The sequence below is a fragment of the Sceloporus occidentalis genome, unplaced genomic scaffold, assembly GCF_023333645.1.
Source record: "Sceloporus occidentalis isolate IW3139 unplaced genomic scaffold, rSceOcc1.0.p SCAF_6, whole genome shotgun sequence".
Lineage (NCBI taxonomy): Eukaryota > Metazoa > Chordata > Lepidosauria > Squamata > Phrynosomatidae > Sceloporus > Sceloporus occidentalis.
In genome coordinates, this window is record NW_028316986.1 from 64,965,263 (window position 1) to 64,988,574 (window position 23,312).

At 41.5% G+C, this 23,312-nt stretch overlaps 1 protein-coding gene across 4 annotated transcripts in view; it reads left to right on the forward strand.

Moving 5' to 3' along the window:
• The first annotated feature begins 13,763 nt into the window (after positions 1 to 13,763).
• Positions 13,764 to 23,312, forward strand: part of LYST (lysosomal trafficking regulator) — a 123,243-nt gene continuing 113,694 nt past the window's right edge. For all 4 annotated transcript variants that reach the window (XM_089529871.1, XM_089529874.1, XM_089529873.1 and 1 more), the window contains exon 1: positions 13,764 to 13,904. The gene's annotated coding sequence lies outside the window, so the exon portion shown is untranslated. The remainder of the gene's footprint in view (positions 13,905 to 23,312) is intronic.

The window sequence follows — 23,312 nt, forward strand, 5'->3', positions numbered from 1 at the left end:
AGTAACTTCCCTTGAGATCCAGGCAGTTTCTCTGCCCCTTTCTTAGACAGAGAATGTTGAATTTCGCAAGAAGCCCTGTACCGTTGCTTCTGGGGAAAGCTTTAGGTGCTGTGTTGGTAAAACCCCCAAATACCATTCCAATAAAAAAAAGTTTCATCTTTGTTGCAGATAGAAACCTCAAAAGTCTCAGTCCCTTGGCTCCCTCTACTTTAGGATTCCCATGTTGCAGCATTCTCATGTCCAGAAAACATATCCAGGAGGAGCCATGTTGATCATACAGCAAAATACAATACGATCCAAAATCCACAAAACAGCATTTGGGAGGGGCAAAAATTATGTTTTGCTGGAGCAGGTACAACAGATATCACAGACTTTCAAGGTCTCCTGAAGAGCTAATGCAACCCCCCACCTTTTCAAAGTTCGCCACTCCTGTTATAAGAACTTTAACTACTGAAAGCAGCGCAGATTTGTTATTGTTATGTGCTTTCAAGTTGATTCCAACATATGGCACCCCTATTACAAGGTTTTCTTGGCAATATTTATTCAGAAGAGGTTTGCCATTGCCTTCCTTCAGGTGAATATGACTTGCCTAAGGTGGTTTTCCGTTGCTGAATGGGAATCTGAACCCTGGCCTGCTAAATACCTTAAAGGCATCAAATGCCATCTGACCTTAGAAGCTAAGCAATCTCAGCCCTGGTTGGTAGTTGAATGGGAGACTGCTAAGGAATACCTGGTGCTGTAGCCTGTATTTCAGGGGAAGGAACTGGCAAAAACCACTTGTGAGTATTCCTTGCTTAAGAAACCGCTATGAAATTAATGGGATCACCATAAGTTGACAGGCAACTTGAACACTCTCCACTACTCAAACCACTGCTCATTATGTTTGCTCAGCTACCTCATGCTGGTTCAGCATTTCAATATCTACTGCTAGATTAATTAAAATATGTAATAAAACCATTTAAGAGATACAATACAATGACTACTTCCAACCCTATTTTAACCTACTCCTGCACTCTGAACCAAATCTAATACTCAGCCGTATCAAATAATTAAGAGAAAGAACATAATAGCCACTGTTGCCACATGTTTGTGACCATTTCTGTATCTGCAAATGAATTAATTCACATGATCAACACATGATTTCTTAGATGCTGGGCTACAGTCAAGCTGTGGCACGAGGAAATTACATTTCATACATATCCTGAGGGGAATTAGCAAACTGAATACAGGGCATACAAACAGAGAGAGGGAGTTTAATGTTATGTATGTATGTATTACATTAAGAAATATACCTCTTATATATGAGAGAGATTTTACAGAAAGGGTCAACTGGTCAGTCAAACACATTTCAGCTTCGAGCCTCTAAACAACAGTTGCTTGTACTGAAACCAAATCAAGAAATAATAGAGAAAACTGATAGACAGGAAAATTATTGGTGTCAAATAAAGAAATAGGGAGGGTACTAGGAATTTGGAAGGAGATGCTGATTATCTAGATGCAGTTTGGCAAACATGAAATATAAAATAGCCCAGGGTTGGGCAACATGCAGGGTAGAATGAAGAGATGATAGAAAGAATGTTTAGAGGGGAAAGAAAATAAGAAGGAAAGGTTGGTTTAAATGCCGGTATTTCTCTATTTCAGAGGTAAAGGGATTTCGGGGAAGGTACTTCTCTAAGGGCTCTTGGAAATCTGGAATTTCTTCAGGTGGATTGGATAACAGGCCTATTGAGGAATTAATTACTGGGTCAACTCATCTGCTATTACAAAACAACATCTAGTGAGCTTAACCCTTATCCTTCTGGATCCTTCCTGAAACAGCTGAGTCACAAAGATCTACAATTCCAGAAACTGGAATCTGTGTAAAAGGCATGGGCTTGTCCCCACTGAAAGGCAAACAAGATTGCTTATCATGACAACGTCACAGATTATCTAAAGATGATGGGTAACCTTGCTGAGTCATGAAAGATAGGCTAGTTAGTTTCTTCTTGCACACACACATGGAAAATGTCAGTTCTTGAGAAAGATAGGAGAAGACAAGGTTGCTAAAAATTACTGCTCTGTCACTAGGTTAGATTAAGAAATGACACAAAACAAATTTAAAATGTTTACATTTACACACAATTACTTGTATTTTTCTTATCTCTCCATGTATAGTACATGGTTCTTCACACTACTGAGAAATAATAGATCCTTTTCCAGAAGGCATTTGCAATGTAAAATTGATGACAAGAAAGAAAATAGATGAAGCGAAGACATAGACACAGGTAGAATGATCAAAGAAAATGCATTTAAAGATGTACCATCAAAGGTAAGTAACCGATGATCCTCCAGATGTACTTGGCTTGCTATTGCCATGCTCCTCATTACTGGCTGCACTGGCTACTGATAGGAGCTGTAGTCCAACAACATCTGGAGGACCTCAGTTTGCCCATTACTGATGAATACAACTGTATTTTAAACTACATTTGTTTTAAACATCTCTTGCTCTGTTGTCCTCTGTTCACATCCTTATTGACAATTTACGCTGCAGTTGACAGACCTCTTAGGAAGGGATCTAGTCGTTATTTATCAACAGTGTAAAGACTGTTATATATACTTATGCAAGGTTTATGCACAGAATATTTCAGTAATAGCACTTACATTTAATTATATTTCAAAATGTCTGAATGGCTGTTATTAGGGATGCCATATCCCGCCTGTAGGCGGGGCAATCCTGCTTTGGTTGGTGCCGTCCCGGTCCCGATCCGGTTTGGCGCCAAGACCGGGACGGCACCACCCACGGCCACCTCCGCCCCCGCGGGTGCCGCGGGATCCTCCAAGGCCTCGCTGAGGCCTGGGAGCGCTCTCCGCGGTCGAAGCTCCAGCCGCGGAGACGCTCCCTCCCAGGCCCCAGCGAGGCCTTGGAGGCGGCTCCGCGATTGCAGGGTCCTCCAAGGCCTCCATGAGGCCGGGGAGGAGAAGGAGGCCACTTGGCACCGCGGCGATGAGCCTCCCATTTAGGATCTTCTGGGAAGGCCCTTCTCTGTGTTCCACCACTCTCACAGGTGAATATGGGAGGAACATGGGGAGGGCCTTCCTAGAGAAGTTAGACTAGCACCCTGCTTGCTATCGTTCCATAGGCCAGTGAAGACTTTTTTGCTTTAGCAGGTCTTTCAGGACTGGTTGTTCATGGAGAAAGAGCCTTTCATAATGTGCTGAATAGTCTATAGAGGGGCAGCATGATGTAATGATTTGGACATTGAACTAGGACACTGGGAGACCAGGGTTTGAATCCCTGCTGGGCCATAGAAGCCCACTAGGTGACCTTGGTCAAGTCAGACTCTCTCAGCCTCAGAGGCTGGCAATGGCAAAGCCCCTCTGAGAAACTCACTATGAAAACCCAATGATAGATTTGCCATAGGGTTGCTTTATGTTGGAAATGACTTGAAGGCATGCAACAACAGCAACAGTCAATATGTCTGTTATGCTCTTATCTTCCTTTAATTTTATAGATAGGTTAACTTTTATTTGATGTGAACTTTTAGCTGTATCTATTTAACTTCTGCAAGTCACTTTGAATCCCAGACTGAGAGGGAAAACAATAAACAAACAAACAAACAAATATTATAGTCATAAGCCGGGGGGGGGGGGGGAGGGAGATGGCTGAGGCAGTGTTGAATCTAATGCCCGCTCAGTTTTAGATTACTCTGGCCTTTGCTTAACTTTGTGCTGGCATGGTGGCTTTGTCACTGGACTGGGGGAGGTTTGGGTATGGAATAACTCACCTCTTCCCTTGTTCTGCCCCCTCACAGCCCCACTTTTTTTGGCTCTTCTGTGGGCTGGTCTCAGCCAGCAGATCAGTTGTGCGAGAAGATCTCTTTGCAATCAGCCAATAGAGTTCAATCAGCCTGAAGCTTTGCCCTATTCCTAACCCACTACAGCCAGCATATCTCTGATTTGGGGCTGCACTGTAATATGCTGGAGAAAGAAGATTAAGTTTCAAACATCTGATCACAAATCTTACACAACACATTAATTTTGTTTATATAAATTTACAAATGAGTAGTCATTTGCTTTGAAATCGATCAAAGCAATTTGCATTTGATGTTAATTCAAACATGTACAACTTGCCCTTCTAGCTTTACAGATTCTCACCTGCAGATTGTATCAGTAAGTGCATATATGTGTTAAAACTTTTTACAAAAGCATCTTACTAAAGAAACTACTTCACTTTGTTCAGCCTAAGTATTCTTACATGCCATTGAACAAATTGCCACTTCAGTTTATTTTTGAGAAAACATGCATAGGATTGTGCTGCAAAACAAGGCAAATGTTTATTCTCCCTCAATGCATTTTTGAAAGAAGCTTTCAGGTGGCCTCTAGAAGGTTCAAAATGTTTTTGTTTCCTTATACAACTCTTACATCATCCAGTTGTCTCATTTCACATGTGCATACTGTGAATTTTGAATAAAAGATTTCTTGGAACATATTGAACTGCTTTTTTGGGGGTGGGGGGTAGCAACCAATCTTTTTTCTTTCCATGTTATTCCTGCTTCTGGTACCAGATTTTCTGAGGTATACCTGTATAACACAATATTTCCACTTTAACTGCCATGACTGCATTCTTTTACAGTTTTGGGAAGGCTATTTAGACTTCTCAAGCAGTGAGCTATAATTGTGGCACCACAGGATGTAGCCATGACAATTCAAATGGAATCCTAATGCTATGACTGGTAGTGTGAAAGGGTCCCCAGTTAGTAGGTTTATCTAGAGTGTTCAGTAGCTGAGCAGGCATATAGCACAATCCTGTCAATATTTACTTACAAATAAGTTCCAATTTCAAGTGGTTTGCTCTCCAGTAAACCTACTTAAGATTGCAACCCTAGTAGATATATCTATTACTCAACTATTTGGAGAACATTTCCAGTGTCCTCTCTAAATAGGGTTGATCTATGCAGGGCTGTAAAAAATGACATTGACAAGTCCCGTTTGTTAATTCTGTCAGTAATATAACTCAAAACAGAACTTCGATCTCTCTTCCTTACTTGCAGTTTCATAAAATGATGCACTTCTGTCCAACATTATTTGTTTGTTACCTTATCTGTAGCAATTCTACGTATTGAGCTTTTATTTGCAGTCCACTTCCCACTGAAGTCAAAGGCAAAACTCACACTGATTACAATGACACTGGTTTGCGCCATTTGACCTTCATAAGACCATCTCTATCAGTTTAAAGAGTGTTTTATCTAAATTCTGCAGGATGTAGAAATCAAACACATTTTAAACACTGAACTGAATAGTATGCATGGTATTCTTTTTATGGCTGTATTGATTTTCAAGGGATTCATAAGTTTTCATTTATTTTGACCCATGGGAATTGTATCAATCTATCATTCATGTTTTCTTTTATTGTGCACATTTAATGATCAGCAGTTTAAGTTTTCATTTATAGTTGCCCCTCCTTATCCACAGACTTTTTATCCATGGATTCAAGAATCCACAGCTTGAAAATATTCAGAAAAAACATAAATTCCAAATAGCAAACCTTGATTTTATATCAGAGTCACCATTTTGTTATGCCATTGGATTCAATGGGACTTGAGCATCTATGAATTTTGTTATCCATGGGAGGTCCTGAAACCAAACCTTAGCGGAAAACAAGGGCCCACTGTAATATTTTTAGTTATACATTTCATTTATTTTTGTTTATGTCAGTTATTAATATCATATATTTTTATCCTGCCTTTAAGTAAAAAAAATGTCAAGTAATATTTTCACTCAAATGACAGAACTACAAAGCATATGAAAAAGACAGTTTTTGATATCATAATCCATACTATAGTATTTCTGATGCAATATAGCTGCAATTTCTATGTATGTTTGTAAAAGCTGAACAATAAAGAGAAATGACAGGAAAAAAATCAACTCATTTGAAACCATGTGCTGGAGGAAAGCTCTTATGGCAATCCATGGTATCCATAAAGATAAATAAATAGGTCTGAGAGAAAATCAAACCTGAACTCTCACTAGAACCCAAAATAGTTACGAGATTGAGGCTGTTGTACTTTGGACACATCATGAGGCAACATTACATATTGGGGAAAATGCTTGGTAAAGCAGAATTTAATAACAGAGTCTCCTGGATGTCTCTCATTCATAAGGTCATCATCATATGTCAAAGCTTGATAGTTAACAACAGTGATGGCATCGCAGAATCATAGAGTTGGAAGGGGGTCCATGAGCCATTGCGTGCAACTCCCTGCTCGGTGCAGGATCTCCAGCAGGTAGCCATCCAATCTCTTTTTGAAGACACTCAAGAAGGAGACCATACCACCTTTTCAGGCAATTACAGTGGGCTCTTGGTAGCTCTAGCATTTGATTCCAGGACCCCCTGTGGATATCAAAATCACTGGATGCTCATGCTCCGTTGAATACAATGGCGTAGTAAAAGTATCTCTTATGTAAAATGGCAAAATCAAGGTTGCTTTTTGGAATTTTCAAACAGTGGATGGTTGAATCCATGGATCAAAAATCCGTGGATACAGAGGGCCAACTGTAGTTCCTTCTAATATTCAATTAAAACCTGCTCTCCTGCACCTTCAAAATACTACACCTGGTCCTACCCTCTGGGGCAACAGAGAACAAACCTGCTCCTTCCACTCTGCGACAGCCCTTGAAGTATCTGAAGACTGCAATCATGTCACTTCTCTTCTTTTTACCAAGCTGAACATGCCTAGCTCTTTCAACCTTTTTTCATATGTTTTGTTCTCCATACCTCTTATCATTCTTGTTGCCATTTTTCTTAACCTGCTCCAGATTATCTATATCCTCCTAAAATGAGGCTTCCAGAACTGAACACAGTACTCCAGATGAGGCCTGACCAATGCAGAATAGAGGAGTTTATCAAATGGGAGGAATTTCTCTTAAATTTGAATGAAAAGAAAGTAGGGCCAGAATGCATTCACTTTAAGACGCTAGTTTAGCGCAATTACATGAATGTGCATTGCATTCGAACTGGCTCCCCTTTGCCCTAAAATAGCATGCCATTGCCCAAATTTGCGTGTGGCAGTCTATCACGCAATAACATGAAACCACATGATTGCATTCGGACTGACTTCCCCTTGCCCGAAATGGCGTGTAGTGGGCTATCACGCAATAACACTAAACCCCATGATTGCGTTCAGATTGCCATTGGATTATACTTCCAATTTCCTTTGTCTGATAAACTCCATAATTGTTGTTATTGTGCGCTTTCAAGTTGTTTCCACTTATGGTAACCCTAAGCCTAAGGCAAAGCTATCACAGGGTTTTCTTGGAAAGATTTGTTGAGAGTGAGTTTGCCTTTGCCTTTCTCTGAGGTTGAGAGTGTGTGTCCCAAGGTCATAAGCAAATATATTAATCAACAAATAATAAACATATATGCAATATGGTGCCTTAGTAACTGTTTGTTACTATTAGACTTCCATTTTAGTTGCCTGAGGAAGGGAAGATCTACAAGCTATCTTCCCAACAATAGTCTTGTCCCAGGTGCACTGTACGCTTGATTTGGCAATTTAAAAGTTTCTTACTATAAATGGATTGGTTCCATTTGTTCAATAAATAACAAAATGTATTAAAGGGTAAAGAAAGTTGATATGAAGAAAGGGCCTGAACAGACAGGCCAAAATAAATCTGCTTCGGGTCACTTTGGAGGTATGCTGTTTAAATGACACACACACAACTTAAGAGGCCAGAAGCTGTGCCAAAGTTGTGCTCTAGTCCTTAGGCGCGGCTTCTGGCCTTTTAGAATGCATGCAACATTTAAACAGTATACCTCCAAAGTGACCCGAAGCAGCTTTATTTTGGCCTGCTTGTTCGGTCCCAAAATCAACTCATTTGAGGTGCAGTGTTGGAGAAGAATTATGTGGATATTGTGGACTATGAAAAAGACAAATAAATGGTCCTAGAAGAAATCAAGCCCAAACTCTCTCTAGACGCCAAAATGACTAAACTGGGGCTGTTGTAATTTGAACATATCATGGGAAGGCATGACTCCCTAGAAAGGACTATAATGCTTGGTAATGTAGAAGGCAGCAGAAAAAAAGGAAGACTACAGCGGGATACATACCGCCCCTTTGTGGCAGCCTGCACCCGCCCCTTTCCCCGCCGGATCGGGGCCTGAGCACCCACAGCGGCAGCCCTGGAGGCCCCGATCCGCCACTTTTCCAGGCCTCGGGGAAGTGGCAAAATGCCGCTTCCCCCCGGCCTGGAAAGGGGTGTCCTTGGGGCTTCATGCCCCAGGACACCCCAGGGAGACCCTGCCGGGAGAGAAAGGGGCCACTTGGCCCCTTTCCCCCTAGCTTCGTTCCCACAGCCATTTTTTGGCTGTGGGAACAAGCCGCTCCCAAGGAGCTCCGTTTCAGAGCTCCTTCCAGCGCCGCAAATAGGGCACCCTATGCGCCCTGTAGTGACGCAAGCAGATCATGCCAGCACCATGCCATTTGGATGTGGTGCGGCCGTCACCTCAAAACGGCGGCACCCATCTGTACAGGGTGCCGCCATTTTGATGTATGGAGTACGTGCTAGGGTTAGGGAGCATCTGTAAAGGACGCTCTGAGGCAACCCTAGCACGTACTCGGTACATGCTAAAAGGCCGGTCTGGAGAGGGCCGACATTACAGATGGATAGTCTCAATCATGGCAGCCATGGCTCTGAGTCTGCAAGACCTGAACAGGGCTATCAAGGACAAGGAGTCTTGGAGGAGTCTCATTCATAGCATCGCCATAGATCAAACAAAAAAAAGCTTCATTTATATACCACTTCATACTGAACTAACAGTGTCTAAGCAGTTTACAACTATAAGCTAATTGCCCCCAACAATCTGGGTACTCATTTTAGCGACCTCATCGGAAGGATGCAAGCCTGATTCAAGCTTGAGCTCTTTTGCTGGTATTGAACTCACAACCTTATGGTTTTGAGTGAGTGGCTGACTTGAATCAAGGCTGACTTGAAGGCAGTTAATACACACACATTCAGTTGACTTTTTCTTGTCCTTTAGTTTACTGAACACATCTTAACACAGTTTATTGTCTCATTCCTGGAAGTTTATGATTCCAAATACGTAAATTGCCACCCTCCAGATTTTCTACAGAATTAGGACTGGAAAGCACAGCCTTGTTCTGATTCAGTTTCAATTTGGGATCACTTACTGATATGGGATCTGTATCCAAAATGTTTGCAATTAGTTGTGAGTTTCACACTATGTCCAATGGTGATGGTCAACCAACTAGGGTTGGGACCAGGCCTAGATAAGCTTGTCAGTGCCTCTTTTATGAGAAACTGCCAGCCATAAAGTAGCAGTTTTCTCTCCCCAGTACAACAAATGAGATCATGATAATCCATCTGTTGAGGATGCAATAGCTCTGAATGTCCAATGCTGAGTACAGATATGGATCAGATGGCCTGCAAGACCATACAGCTTTATAATCTCATGACTCAGCACCAGCAAGTGTGGGAAATGCCCTAAATTCCTGTGTTAATAACTGGTGTTCTAACGGACAGATTTGTACATTACACTTGATATAAGATGTTTCTTATAACGTATAAGATATACGTTTCCTACAGCTTGGCAAAAAGTGTGGTCTAGCTTTTTTGGAAAGTGGAGGTCACATTGTGATTAGAGGAGCATCACAAGACTTAAGTCATTGCTGGGTCCAAGTGATCTCTCATTTGAAAATTTGTTATGATCACATGCCTTGGAAATATGCAGTTTCAAAAGATCTTATTTTCAATTAGCCCTAAATGGTATAATACCAAATTATTTTTAGTAGTATGTTGCTGAATGAGTTAGTTCACATCAGATACCAGAGACGTGAATGTAGCAAGTGTGGTACTACATCAATGTAAGGAAAAGAACCAAGGAAAGAGTGAAATAGAAATAAAGGATGATGATAATAAACACAGTGTATTCCACATATTGCTTACTTTGATATGCCTGGAACAACTAATGTAGGATAGCTGAAACACATATTTCATCCAGATAATTTCTAGTATACTAATTAAAGACTGTATTCCTCGGTCCTTTATGGATATCAGAGTGTCCGTAAGGTAAAGTCTCATTGAGTTAAATGGGACTTATGTCCAGCTAAGAGTGTGTAGCACTTAGCTGGGAGTACATGCTAGTGAAAAAATATTTCTGAGTAAACCTGTAAAGACATGCAGGAGGGCAGACAGCTATATCAGTCACAGGAGTAACTTTGTAATATTAGATTGATGCTTTTTCCATCCCCACTCCCTACAGATAGCCACAATTATTAAGTGAAATGCAGATCACACAAATGACTTTTGCATTACATGAGATGCAAATACATAATTTCTCTTATTTCTGCTCCTTCCACACAGCCATGCTATGTTTTACAAGTCCTCTGACATTCCCAATATGTTAAAGCAAAAACAAATTAAAATTAAAAAACCTATTTGCTAACTCTGATTTTAAAAATTATTTTTGAGTGTGTGCAAATCTACACTGTAAATTCATTTAAATCATAGAACTATATAACAACCCCCCTTCCCATCTGTCCCCCAATTCAGATAGCCTGGATACCTTTGTCAACAGTGCCATGGCAGTGAAAGGAAAAAGAACAGCTATCCAGGACTGTGGGGTTCCTTGCCATGTATGGCTTGAAATTCCCCTTGCTGTATTTATTTGTTTATTTATTGTTCTTATACTCTGCCTCCCTCACAAAATCGGATCCAAAGTGGGAGCCAAGGTGGCTTTGCTACCACTAAATATAACAGTGTTCTTGGAGGCTCTGTATGTAATCTCTGTGTTTTATGCTCTGCTTTATTGCTGTGGTTTCTTTTCTCTTAGGGCATGTGAGAGAAAGTTTCCTGTGTTTGTACAGTACTTGCTGTAAAAAAGGGAAGTGGTTAAATGGCCTGAATCTGGATCAGTAACCAGTCTGTTAAAAAGTGGGAACTTTTTGTAAATAACTTAAGTTTTCTTCCATGGATTCAGAATACTACTCAGATGGTTTGTCTCAGTATTTCTTATTAACTAGCTAAGATAGGCAGAAAACACAATACTGCTAGCATACCTACAAGGACCTGCTGCAGCAGTTACTGAAGAAGGTTAAGGAGGAAAGCGCAAAGGTAGGCTTAATGCTTAACATTAAGAAAACAAAAATAATGGCCATGGAAGAGCTTCAAGAATTAATCCCAGACAATGGGAAAATCGAAGTAGTCAGAGTTCCTATACCTTGGATCAGTCATAGATCTGAATGGAAATTGTAGCCAAGAAATCAGAAGGAGATTAGGACTGGGAAGGGCAGCTACAAAAGAACTGGACAAGATCCTAAAATGCAAAGATATAAATCTGAACACTAAAATGAGACTAGTCCAAGCCATTATGTTCCTGATTGCAATGTACGGATGTGAGAGCTGGACAGTGAAGAAAGCTCTGATAGAAAGAAAATTAACTCATTTGAGATGTGGTGCTGGAGAAGAGTGCTGAGGATACCATGGACAGAGAAAAAGACAAACAAATGGATCCTTGAGCAGCTACAGGCTGAAATCTCCCTGGAAGCCAAGATGACCAAATTGAGGCTGCCGTACTTTGGACACATCCTAAGAAGGCATTATTCTTTAGAAAAGACAATGAAAGGTAGAAGGCAGTTGAAAGAGAAGAAGACCAGACGTCAAATGGTTAGAGTCAATTCTGGAGGGCATGAGCCTTTAGGACCTGAGCAGAACAGTTGAGGGCAAGGGGTCTTGGAGATGTCTCATTCACAGGGTTGCTATGAGGGCAGTTAACAACAACAAAAAGGTTTTTTTAAAATAGTTTTGTAACTGAGCACATGCATATATTGCAATTTTAACTTGTGTCTTGGCTCTGTATAGTTGTTTACATTACATGCAACTTCCTCAACAGTCTATTTCTGCAGTACATGAAGGCAAAAAGTGAAAAGGCAGTATTTTGTCCAAGTAAATTCATTACAATTCTGAAAACCCAGCTAATGAAGGCAACTACAGGTGTAATAATCCATTTCCAGAGTGGTAGCTCTGCTAGACTGTGCAGTAAAAGCTAGGAAGTGTTTTGGTGCACTTTTAAGACTAACGCAAGATCTGAGTAAGTAGACTGGAATCCACCCCAGTTTATGCTTAAATGTAATGTTTTTGTTAGTCTCAAAGGTGACACAGGATTCCTTTGTATCTCTCTATGCTGAAACAGACCAACGCTGTTACATCTTTGAATATCATTAAGTAAGTTTTCGTAAACTATAGTCCTCCTCACTCCATGACAGAAATAGTAGAAGATCAATACTGAGGCTATTAGAGAAGGGATCATATTTATTCATTTAGAGTATTTATAATTCGGCTGAGAAAACCAAAACCAAAATGTAAGAAAAGCTCAGAACTAAAAAAAAAAGCGATCATGGACAACATCCGTCTACAATGTAGAAATATTGCAGTTTGACACCACTTTAAGCGCTGTAGCTCCATCCTACAGAATCTTGGGATTTGTAGTTTTACAAGGCCTTAGCCCTTCTCTGGTAAATGATGCAGGTGCCAGCATGATCAGATGTCCTCACCGCAAAATGGAGACAAGACACTGCGAAATGGAGGACATTCATGGAAAAATGGAGGACATTTACCACATAACACTCAAATGAATATAAATTAATGCTTCTAAACCATGCTCAAAATGGAGGACATTTTGGAACTCCTCCCAGACTTTTTTTGCTGAACTTTAAAAGAATTCTATAAAGAATGGGACTCTTGGATAGGCTATATCCAAAATGTAGAAGAAGAAAATATGTATATTGCTTTAACTGAATAATAGTGATAATTACTTATGTGTTATCTTTAACACTTTGTGAAATGGTTTTGAAATACGAAACAATAATTTGAATTATAAAGGATAAAGATATTAAATAGAAACAGTTACATATTCAAGGATTTATATAAAGGAGACAATTTAGCTTGAATTAGATTTTTATATAAATGATAGAAATCTGAACTCTTCAACAATAGAAAAAGATATTCAACTTATGTTAAAAGTCAATAGAAATTAAGAGCAAGTATTATGAAAAGGTGAAATTGTTAGCAATATCAGGAAGTAATTTATTTGTTGTCAAAATTGTGTTTGTGTTTGTATTGTTTTGTCATATATAGGTATGTATATGTACACATATGTAGGTATGTATTATAGTTTATTGTTTGTTTGTATTTTCAAAATTCAGAAATAAGGAATATATTCTTTAAAAAGCAATGGATGCCGGCCATGAAAGCCTTTGACATTTGCTGATTTGATTATTGGTGGTTTTGACTAATATGTTCTCTCTAGGAATCTCTTTAGTCCTCCAGCACAACTCTCCCAGAAGTTGACCATAGAGTTGGTCCTGGAGGACCTAGAAGTTCCTAGAGGGAACACTTCTCTAGGCATTTGTCTCTATGATCAACTTCTGGTTAATGTTGACCATAGAGTTGCGCTGGAGATTCCTAGAGAGGTGTTCCTCAGGTAAAAGGAACAGTGTTTTTCATTTGCTGCTCAACGCGGAGGGAGGGCTGCATTTCCACAATAAAGAAAAAAGGGCTTCCCCACTCTGCGCCCATTGGCCCTTCGGGAGCACGTGACCCCCGAGAGCGGCTCCCGAGTGGAGAAGTGAGCATGCGCGGCCTCGGCTTTGGGTGTCCGGCGTCGAGTGCAGCAGCAGCAGCAGGAGCAGCAGGAGCAGGAGGAGAGGGCGGTCCTTGGGTTGCCTTGGCGACTCGGAGGGGAGGCGGGCGGGAGAGAGAGGATTCCTTCCTGACATGGGCAGCCAGTGGTGCCGCTGGGGGACTCGGCCGCTGTCACAGGGATAGGAAGAGCCCAGGAGGAGGAGGAAGAGGCGGCGGCGGCGGCGGCGGAGGGACTGCGCGGGTGGCGGAGGCGGCAGGAGGAGCAGGTAAAGGGCGGGAAGGAGGAGGGAGAGCACCGGTGCTTTTGCGGGGCCTAGGAAGGAAGGGAACGAGAGAGGAGGGAGGGAGGGAGGGAAGAAAGAAGAAGAAGAGAGGAAGGGAAGGAGGGAAGAAAAAGAGAGAGGGAGGAAGGAAGGAAGGAAAGAAAGAAAGAAAGAAGGGAGGAAGGGAAGAAAGAAAAAGGAAGGAAGGAAAGAAAGAAAGAAAGGAGGAAGAGAGGCAGGGTGGCCAGACGTCCTCACTGCAAAGGAGGACAAGGCACTGCAAAATGGAGGACATTCCAGGAAAAAATGCAAGACAATGACCACATGGAAAGCTCAAAACACACTCATATATACTGTGTATCACACACACACACACAGAGTATGTATGTATGTATGTATATAATGGGTGTGTGTGTGTGTGTGTGTGTATAATATGCATGCTACTTTGTCAAGCTCAAAGTGGAGGACGTTTCGGCATTCTTCCTGGACAGAAGGTTGAAAATAGAGGATGGGTTTACCTCTAAGAGGAGGTTTGCACTGGTCACTCTGCGCAGGCCACCAGATGTCTTCGCTGCAAAGGAGGACAAGGCACTGCAAAATGGAGGACATTCCAGGGGAAAGTGGAGGGCATTTGCCACATAAAAGCTCAAAACACTCATCTATAATATAAAGTCATGCTTCTTAGACTTGAAATGGATGATGTTTCGGCATTCTTCCTGGACAGACTGTTGGAAATGGAGGACAGGTCCTGGAAAAGGAGGACGTGTTTGGTCACCCTGAAGAGGTGGCCACCCTGCCATGTTTCCTTCTCCTTTCCTCTCTTGCAGCCTCAGCCCCTCTCCCTTGCTCTAGAATAATAATAATGATAATAATAATAATAGTTGTTGTGTGCCTCATAGTCATTTCTGACTTACAGCGACCCTAAGGCAGCCTATCATAGGGCTTTCTTGGCATGTTTCTTCAGAGAGGGTTTGCCATGGCCTTCCTCTGAGGCTGAGAGAGTGTGACCTGTCCAGGGTCACCCAATGGGTCCCTCCCTTCTCCATGCTGGAGTGGGGAATCAAACCCGGATCTCCAGAGTCATAGTCCAAGCTGCTGCTGTGCATGGATGTTCTTTTATCATACCAAATCCATTAAATAAGAGATACCTACCATGGCGCCAACCATAATGTACCAAATACATGCTGCACTTTGAAAGCTTGCCATATGTGTTTTCTGCATTGGCCAATCAAGATATCACTGTTTTGTGGAATTGGGATATTACTGTACTTTGCTACATGACCAACACGGCTACCCCTGGATAGGTACTCTTTTATCAGTCAATAGATTAGTACGGTCATGGACCAGCATAGCCAAAGGTAACAGATTTTACCAGAAAGTATATAGGATATATGAGTCATATAAAACAGAGTGGCATAAAATGCAATACAGTAAATACTTTAAAGTTTTATTTTATCATATTTGAGGTAGTTGCTTCAGACAGTAGATTTCATTGCTGTGCCTTGTTGCTTTTGATGGGGTTAGTGGTGGTGGCGAGGAGGAGGAGGAGGAGGAAAAGGACATGTTCTGATGTGGCAGCCTTTAGGGCAGGTGGTAACTTTTGTATGTCTGTGTGTGTTAGTGTGCAAGGAAGGAATAACCAAATTGCTTCTTTCTACAGCCACTGAAGGCTTCTGCCCCCCCCCCCCCCGCACACGTATCAGACTGTGCTCACTGCTGTCACATCCTCATAGAAAGGTTCTAGCCCCCACCACCTTGTTTGCTGCTGGCTCTGCGTTATTATCTCCCATACATTACTAGCTTTGATGAATATAGTACTTGCCAGGAGGCTGATGCTCTGGGCTGGAATGAACTCCCCCGCGTCTGTCTCTGAGCATCAGACAGGCTCCAGGAGGGTGGAGAGAAGGCATTGGTAGTAATTAGCCATAGCAGTACCCAAGTCGTGCACAGAGGGAAAACAACACATTATAGTGCTGGGCATGAGTCTCATTATCACAGCAGCAGAATGCAGTTGCAACGTGAAGGAGAGGACCTCATTATTGTTGGCAGAGGACAAACAGGCTCTGCTGGAAACCTTGATTATGAAGTGTTTTTCTGTTTCCTTTTTTTCCTGAGCAGCCATGGACAACTTCCTCATGTTGTTTCTGATTGCCACTGTCACTTGTTATCATTCACGTTATATTTATGCTGCAGCAAACTTGGAGTCTCAGCAGGCCAAGAAATTCACTTGGGGGAGCCCAAATTGATGTGACGCAATGGTTTGAGTCAGGAGAGCTTACTTTGGCTCTGGAACACAGATGAGTCACAGGGATTGAGGAAATCTCCAATTATGATTAGGGTCTTCAAGGGAAGCAGACAATGTTTGACACTGCAAAGGTGTCCCTCAGTGCTGGGTACCATCAACATATTGACTGGGAATGGTGCTCGCAGGCTCTTACTTTCTCAAAGCATCAAACAGGCCAGAAGGCCCTTTTGCTTCTTTTGTACTTGGGGAATTGTGATCCCTTTTATAACTCAGTGCAATCCTAAATATGTTTACTTAGATGTAATATCAAGTTTACTAGGATTTATTTTCACATAACTGTGTTTAGGATTGTAGACTTACAGTGTTATTCTCGGGAACTAATGGTGATCTCTTTCATTATTTGTGTCATATAGAAAGAAAAAATGTAGGCTAATTTTTAAAAAATGTCACTGCAGCAAGGGAGGTTTTCATCTTGCCTAAAGAAGGCTCGGGTGAGGCCATTATTGGAAAAGGCCTTCCTGGATCCCACCATTCTGAATAATTATCAGTCAGCCTTTACTATTCCATTTTGGGGCAAGAAACTGGAGCACGTCCAAAGGAGAGTGACTAAAATGGTGAAGGGTCTGGAAACCATGTCCTATGAGGAACGACTTAGGGAGCTGGGGATGTTCAGCCTGGAGAAGAGAAGGATAAAAGGTGATATGATAGCCCTGTTTAAATATTTGAAGGGATGTCATATTGAGGAGGGAGCAAGCTTGTTTTCTGCTGCTCCAGAGACTAGAACCCAGAGCAATGGATGCAAGCTGCAGGAAAAGAGATTCCACCTCAACATTAGGAAGAACGTCCTGACAGTAAGGGCTGTTCGACAGTGGAACACACTCCTTCCTCGGAGTGTAGTGAAATCTCCCTCCTTGGAGGTCTTTAAACAGAGGCTGGATGGCCATCTGTTGGGGATGCTTTGATTTGGATTTCCTGCATGGCAGGGGGTTGGACTGGATGGCTCTTGTGGTCTCTTCCAACTCTATTATTCTATGATTCTACATGGTGCTTTTCCATCTTCAAGGGTTTCAGGATGAGACTGATTATCTAGATCTATTGCAATCCAGCTTCAGGCCTGGTTATGGGACAGAGACAGCTTTGGTTACCTTGGTGGATGACCTGTGTTCTTGATAATTCTGTAGGACCTCTTAGCAGCTTTTGATACCATTGACCATGGTATCTGGGCTGCCTCTCTGAGATGGGACTTAGGGGCACTGTTCTAACGTTGTTCCAGCCTTTTTTTGGAGCATCAAACTCAGAAGCTGGTGCTGGGGAACTCCTGTTTGACTCCCTGGCCGTTGGCCTGCTGGGTCCCTCAGGGTTCTGTGTTGTTCCCCATGCTGTTTAACCTATATGAAACTGCTGGGAGAACTCATCAATACTTATGCAGAGGACACCCAACTCTTTGTCTCCTTCCCAAGGAAGCTATCTCTGTACTGTGTCAATATATGCTGTTAGTAACGGACTGGATGAGGACAGATAAAATGAAAACTTAATCCAGACAAAACAGAGGCGCTCTTGGTTAGTCAAAAGACAGATCAGGGAATAAGGACTCTGCCATCCCTGGATGGGTTACACCCTCTCTGACATCTCAATCTCGCAGCTTGGGTGTTCTCTTGGGGTTCATTTAGGTGTCTTTTTTTAACTAGAACGATGCAAATAACCTCACTCACACATTCCGGGTTTATTATGCACACTATGTAACCTCATCTCTCCTCAAACTGCATTTCTGTGAATTCGATTGCTCACACATGCAAGCACCCTTCCCTTTTCCTCACACCCACCAGCACTACTTGGCTGGGCAAAGGCTCCTCTTCCTGCCACTTGAGGGGATTGGAATCCCTTTTTCACTCCCCTGCTTTCCTCCTCTCTTTCCCTTTTTTCTCCCCAGCGGTGGCTGTTCCACTGGGGAAGGGGCGGCACTTTCTCAACCTCAAGGCCATCAACAGTGCAAATGTATTGGTTTTCAAGGCATGCAGAGTTTTATCCCAAGTCTATTCAGGTCTATTTGCATTGGTTATACACACTGCCAACTATGCAAATCTTTTTTTTTTTAATTTGGAAAATACTCAATATCAATCCCGGGGAAAGTGGTTTTTTGGTTGTTTTTTGGCAGACCACCCCAACTTAATTGGGTGCATTCAAGATGCATGTGAACAACAAAGGTTCAACCTGGATTCATCCTGGATTATTTTCCCTGTCTGAATAACTCCTCAGACGAAACTCTCAGCCTGAATGTCTAGGTTTCAGCAATGGCCGGGAGTGCATTTCCACAGCTAAAACTAGTGTTCCAGTTGTACCTGTTCCTTGAGACGTCAGATCTGGTTTGGTAACATGTGCTTTGATTACATTTCATTTGGACTACTGGAACCCACTCTATGTGGGGATGTCTTTCAAAACCGTTTGGAAACTTCAGCAAGTTCAAAATGGTTGCCAGAATGCTGACCTGGGCCAGTTACAGAGAGCATACAACTCCCTTGTTGAAACAGCTTCACTGGCTACCAGTTTGTTTCTGGGCACAATTCAAAGTGCTGGTCATGACCAAAAAAGCCCTACATGGCTTAGGTCCAGAGTATTTGGGAGACTGTGGCCCTATACAGACAGGCCAAAATAAAGCTGCTTCAAGTCACTTTGGAGGTATGGTGTTTCAATGATGCATGTGTCCTAAGAGTCTGGAAGCCATACCAAAGCTTCACTCCAGTCCTTAGGACTGGGGCGTGGCTTTGGTGCAGCTTCTGAACTCTTAGGACGCATGCATCATTGAAACACCATACCTCCAAAGTGACTTGAAGCAGCTTTATTTTGGCCTGTCTGTATCAGGCCTGTATTTCCCCATATGAACCTGCTAGAGCCCTAAGATGTTCAGGAGAAGGCTTCTCTCGGTCCTGACATCATCACTGTCTTGCTTGGTAAGGACACAATAGAGAGCCTTCTCTGTGGCTGCTCCCAACCTCTGGAACTCCCTTAAACAAAAAGCTTGCCTGTCCTCTTCCCTGCTTTCCATTTCAGGCAAAACCCTTTTTGCTTAAGCAAGCTTTTAATATAGAACTATGCAAGGGAGGGGTTTTTGTATTTTGTTAATTAATTTTTTAAACTTTCATATATTAAAAAGTATACTGAAGTCGAAGGCTTTCATGGCCGGCATCCATAGTTTTTTGTGGGTTTTTCAGGCTATGTGGCCATGTTCTAGAAGAGTTTCTTCCTGACGTTTCGCCAGCCACAGATGCTGGCAAAACGTCAGGAAGAAACTCTTCTAGAACATGGCCACATAGCCCGAAAAACCCATAAAAACTAAAAAAAGTATACTGTTTTAATTTGCATTTTTAATTGTTTTAAAAATTGCATTACTAGATTTTAGTTGATTTCCTTCCTTGGGTCTCTCTCCGTGAGAAATGTGTCATGATAGATAGATAGATAGATAGATAGATAGATAGATAGATAGATAGATAGACCTGAAGGAGATATACTAATCTTACAGAAGCTGCAGTGATGGGCTATCCTTGTGCTTTTTGTTTTTGTCAGATTTTATGTATTTGTATTAATTATTTTTTCCTGTCCACGGCTCTTAGATCCACAACACACAGCAGAAATAATTCAGTTTGAGACCACTTTAACTACACTGGCTCAATGTTAGGGAGTTATGGGATCAGTAGTCTTGTGAGACATTTAGAGCTCTGGTGCCACAATGAACTACAATTCCCAGGATTCCCTAGCTCTGAGCCAGGGCAGCTAAAGCGGTCTCAGATTAAATTATTTCTGCTGTGTGTTTTGGACCTTAGTTAAATGAATCTGAATGACAGAAACTTGTAACAGGCTAAGTGGGGATCTGAACCTGTTTTCTTATACCCAAATTTAAAATTCCATCCTTTGCATCATTCTTCCTCTTGAGCTTGTTTTTAATAGGAACTTGGAATACTTGAGTCATATTGTCACTTTGATGATATTTGATGTTGTATGAAAAATGCATCCAGTAATTTGAGATCATTTGAACAGATAATGCATCACTTAGCTAAGCTCTGTTATTTATCTTTCTTCTAAAAAGTACATTCAATTGCCATTTCTTCTGTCAAATAAGCACAGTAGAGAGTAGTTTTGTGTTTATCATCTGTTATCATATTTTCTGAACACATAATTCCTGTCTAATTTGCTAAAGCTTCTGAAACTGGTAGGTTCTATGTATACATAAAAGTATACAGGAATCTTTCTCTAAATAGTTGTCAAACATTGGTAGGTTTTTCCCAACTTCAATGTTTAACCTATATGAAACTGCTGGGAGAGCAGTTTTTTAATTGATGGGTTTTAAAAAAAGAAACAGTAGTCACATTTGTCATGAGTTCTGTTTTATAGTTATACTACTTACGTGTCTTTTCAGTGACAGGAGGAAGGTTTTAATTGATTATTTTAATTGTTTTTTTTTTAAATTAAAGTTGCACTGGTAAATTAGTACATTATTGCAATTGTAGAAAAGCCTGGAGGTGGAGGTGTCGCTAATGTTTATTGTTAAAATTCATTGTGGTTCTTTTCTTTGTAGACGTAATTTGAGGGTAGTATTTCTTGTTTGTCTTCTGTGTTTCACAAATGTTTGTGTAGAACCCTGGGTGGAGTTCTTTGAACAACAGTCTCAAAGACTACTTAAAATTAATCTCAGGGATTTCCATTGCATCCTGGTCTCTAGAAATATGTGGAAATTTTTTCATCTAACTTGGAATATAAATTAATATCTAAAAGTCTACTTTTAAAGGAACACAATGTGAATTTAACAGGAAAGGTCGGCTAGAATCTGGTTTAAGTAACATGTATAAGTTCAGTACTTAGTTCTGTGCAGCATTCTATTTGTATTTTATGCCTAACAGGAAAAAGTAGTAGAATTACATTTTATTGCTTCCTCATTGTACCAAAATATCTTGAGACTACCATATATACTTGCCTATACGTCAGCCTCATGTATATATAAGTCAAGGGCAGGTTTCAGGGCAAAAATTATGGATTTTAATATGACCTAAAGATAAGTCGAGGGTAAAAGTTAGGGGCACATAACAAAGGATCTAAAGGATGAAGCAAAGAAAAACAATGCTGAAGAACTTACAAGATTCCAGCAGGCATAACTGTTTGTGTTCACACTAAAGGACAAATGGATGAGGAGGGGAGGGGGTCAGTGCTACCAGGACAGATTACACTCTTGCCTTTCATCAGGGGATGGTTCCTTTTTAAATAAGAGTTAAAATACAGTGGGCTCTTGGTAACCACTGGGTTTGGTTCTAGGATGCCCCATGGATCCCAAAATCTGTGGATTTTCGAGTCCCATTAAATACAGTTGATATAAAATGGCAAAATCAAGGTTTGTTGTTTGGAATTTACAGTTGTCCCTCCATATTCGTTAGGGTTAGGGGAACAAGACCCCCATGAATATGGAAAAAATGCAAATAACAAAAACACTGTTTTTACCTGAAAGGACACCTCTCTAGGAATCTCTAGGTCCTCCAGTGCAACTCTGTGGTCAATGTCCAACATACACTGACCATAGAATGGCACTGGAGTAGCTACAAATGGTCTTTCAGTGCAACCTTTAGTTAAAGTTGATCACAGAGTTGCACTGGAGGACCTAGACCAGCTGTTCCCAACATGTGGGTTGGGACCCCGTTGGGGGTCGAATGACCCTTTCATGGGGGTCGCCTAAGACCATTAGAAAACACTTATTTAATTACAGTTATGAAGTAGCAACGAACATAATTTCATGGGTTTGGGTCACCACAACATGAGGAACTGTATTAAAGGGTCACGGCATTAGGAAGTTTGGGAACCACTGACCTAGACAGTCCTAGAGAGAACATATTAATGAAATCCATGAATAATCAAATCCGCAAATATCAAAGCCGCAAATATGGAGGGATGACTCTGTGTGTGTGTGTGTGTGTGTGTGTGTGTGTATACTCACTCTCTCTCTCTCTCTCTCTCTCTCTCTCTCTCTATATATATATATATATATATATATATATATATATATATCAAGCTATGGATGTTTGAATTCTGGATACAAAAATCAATGGATGCAGAGGGCCAGCTGTACAGTATTTACGTTGACCCATGGATAAAATGAGTCAGGCTTTTTGGATCAATTTTTGACTAAAATTTCTGGACCTTTACATAGTACAGTGGTCCATCCACATTCACTGGGGTTAGGGTTAAAGGACTCCCATGAATGTGGGAAAACTGCAAATAAAAAAAACACTATTCTTTTTATCTCAGAAAACACTGCTCTAGGAATCTCAGATTCTCCAGTGGAACTCTATGGTCTGCCAGAGGTTGATTATAGAATCATGTTGGAGCATCTACAAATGTCTAGAGAAGTGTTTTCTCTAGGAATGTCTAGGTTCCTCAGCAGAACTCTATGATCAACATCTGGCAAAGTTGCGCTGTAGGACCTAGAGCAGGGGTAGGCAACCTGCGGCCCGTGGGCCGGATGCGGCCCGGCAAGGCCTTGGGACCGGCCCCCGCCTGGTCCTGCCGCCAATTGCCGCCGGAGCCTTTGGCCTCTCGCGTGAGGGCGTGGGGCCTTTGGCCTATCAGGAGGAGGCGGGCAAGGGGGGGCAAACGGCAGGGGGGCAAGCGGCGGGCAAGGGGGGCAATTGTCTATAGAAGCCTCCGAAACATGCATTTATATTAACATGTTTTTAAAAATCAGCAATTTTTTGTGTGTCCTCCACTTTTTAAAAAGTGTCCTCCATTTGAAAATTTTGTCATACATTTGTCCCGGTTTATTTATTTATTTAATTTTTTAAAAATTATTTAATTATTTAATTTTTGGCTTCGGCCCCCCAGTTGTCTGAGGGACAGCAACCTGGCCCCCGGCTCAAAAAGCTTGCCTACCCCTGACCTAGAGATTCCTAGATGAACATCTTAAACAAAAACACAAATAATTAGATCCACAAAAATTAAAGCCAAAAATGTGAAGGGCTAACTGTATATACAGTAATCACTTCTGAAGACCTTTGTCCGAGTTTGTCTTGAAATCTAGTTTAAGATGGTCTACAAATGACACATTAGCTACTTGCCCTTCAGTGTAAACTTGGATTGACTGCACTTAGTGATGGTAGTGATGGCTCAGCTTTTATATAGGAGGTCCTCAG